Genomic DNA, 2528 nt, shown 5'->3' on the forward strand with positions numbered 1-2528 from the left:
GCAGTCACAGCCCCAGGTGCCTCTCTGAGTCCCTCCCTCTCCAACTGCCTGCCTGGCCCACCTTGCGGTCCTCACCTGGAGCATGCATTGCTGGAATCTTCTTAGTTTCAATCTTACTTTGCCCCCAAGGTATGTTTTCTCTGCAGCTTCCCTTTCCAAGGGGATCTTAGAGATGGATGATGAAAGTTCCCATTGTCCTTAAACCCTTTGGGTACTGGGAAGCCTGGCCTGGGACTGGGTACTTGAGCAGAAATAACACAGGGGAGACCAGAGTCAAGCCTGGAGGTCAGTTCAGTCACCAGCAGTGGAGCCACAAGGTGGGGCGGTTTTCCCAGCTGTCTCATAGTAAGTGACTTGAGCCAGTGACCACTAAAGATAGAGCGGAGTCCAAGGAATAACCTACAAAGAGTGAAGGGGACAGGCAAGAGCTGATAGCTTTGGACCAAGACCATGTTCGCTGTTCTGCATCGATGATATTCCCTTCCCACTGTAGAGGGCAGGTGAGGACCATGTATATCTTTCTAGAAATACATGTAGATGTTTGCAAACGCAGAACTGACTGGTGGAAAGGGCGGACATGAACTGATGACAGAAGTCTGGCCCTCATGGACCATATGTGTTTGCTGGCTATTAGAGCAATATGTGGGAAGAAGTCTTGCAGATACTTTCTCTCATTAGACATTCTACTCTCTAATTCTAGGAGTCAGACTACTCTATGTACCTTATCTCAGTGAATTCCAGAGTGAATCATAGCGTAGAATAGTAGTTTCCAGGAGCTGTGGTCAGGGGAATAGGGCATTGTTCCATGGCTGTGCTGTTCAGTTATACAGGATGAGGAGGTTCTAGAGATCTCCTGTACAGTTTCATGCCTATAGTTCATACAGATATAGTGTTCCTTATGCAGAAAGCTTAAAACCAAGGTTTTTGGATTCTAACTTTTTTATTTATTTTGGAATACTTATGGTAGATGTACTGGGTTAGCATCCCAAATGTGAAAAGTTTTAAATCCAAAATGCTCCTGTGAGCACTTCTTTTTAGCATCACATCAGTGGTCAGAAGTGTTGGATTCTGGAGCATTTCAGATTTTGGATTTCTGGATTTGGGATGCTCAATTTGTAGTACTGTAATTTTCCTATAAAAAGTTGTCAAGAGTTTAGACCTCATGTTATGTTGTGACTGTAGTAACGAAACAAAAAAAGATTTGGAGGAAACATTAAAATGTTGCATAAGTGGAAATTTTTACTGATGGTCCAAACATCTAAGATCGATTGCTATTAGTAGTATTTATCTTGATACCAAATTAAGGTTTAGGTGTGGGGTGAATTCCAACAGGATCACATTATGCTCAAAGAAAGATGCCAAAAGTGATTTGAAATTAGCAACTCCTTAAGTAGAGAGAGTCCCATTAAAGGGACAGATCTGGTCAGTGTGTCAATTACATAAAGGGAGGAATGATGCCAAATTAAAAGAAGTGATATGTGTTATGTTAGTAAATATAGTAAAAAATCCCTGTTTCTAATTTCTGTGCAGAGTTAGGAAAAATGGGGAAGAGCCCAAAAGAGGTATGTGAAATGCTTTCTTCATTTTCTCTTAACCTCAGGAAATACAACTAGAGTTTAAGTTTGTGTGAATCAGGAAGAGTCTAAGTGAGATGCCAGTGGCTCATGTGTCCCCCACACAAAGAACCCCAACTTATGAAAATGGCATCATCATAAGGAAACAATCGTATGTGGCACAGGCTGTAAAACCATCAGATAGCACCCCCTGGCCACCTCCAACAGGTTCCGGAGGTTGTACCACAACTACAAAATTTAAAAATTGCTATTGTCAATACAAAATGTTAAATATGAAGTGGGATATATTGTTCCATTTTTTTCCCCCACTCCTTTTGAACTTTCCTTTTTCAGTTTTGGAAGTTTCTATTGACACATCCTCAAGTTAGGGATTCTTTTCTCAGCTGTGTGCATTCTACCACTAGGCATCAAAAACATTCTTCATTTCTCTAACAGCAAGTTTTTCGTTTTCCTTTTTTTTCTGAGATGGAGTCTCACTCTGTTGTCCAGGCTGCAATGCAGTGGCAAGATCTTGGCTCACTGCAAGCTCCACCTCCTGGGTTCATGCCATTCTCCTGCCTCAGCCTCCTCAGTAGCTAGGACTACAGGCGCCCGCCACCACACCTGGCTAATTTGTTTGTATTTTTAGTAGAGATGGCGTTTCACTGTGTTTGCCAGGATGGTCTCGATCTCCTGACCTCGTGATCCGCTCGCCTTGGCTTCCCAAAGTGCTGGGATTACAGTTGTTAGCCACTGTGCCGGCCATCTCTGAGGGATTTTAATGAGTTGTTGACTTTTGAGTTTTCCGTTGTTTACTTACTGTTAGAACCGAGTGACAAATTTCAAGCCTGTTATATGGCTGACAGGAAACCAGAAGTCTCTAGGAAGTGGCTGGAGAATGTGAGCTCCATAGTAGGTTGTGGATGGAGTCGTGAGTGAAATGGGTGAAATCAGCCCATGGGCTTTGGAGACTGC

General features: G+C 43.0%; 1 protein-coding gene across 1 annotated transcript in view; it reads right to left on the minus strand.

Annotated features, from left to right (window-relative positions):
• The window catches only part of LOC105533673 (pregnancy-specific beta-1-glycoprotein 3-like), a 26700-nt gene that overhangs the window by 14952 nt on the left and 9220 nt on the right, over positions 1-2528 (minus strand).

The sequence above is a fragment of the Mandrillus leucophaeus genome, unplaced genomic scaffold (assembly GCF_000951045.1).
Source record: "Mandrillus leucophaeus isolate KB7577 unplaced genomic scaffold, Mleu.le_1.0 Scaffold1277, whole genome shotgun sequence".
In the NCBI taxonomy this organism is placed as follows: Eukaryota; Metazoa; Chordata; class Mammalia; order Primates; family Cercopithecidae; genus Mandrillus; species Mandrillus leucophaeus.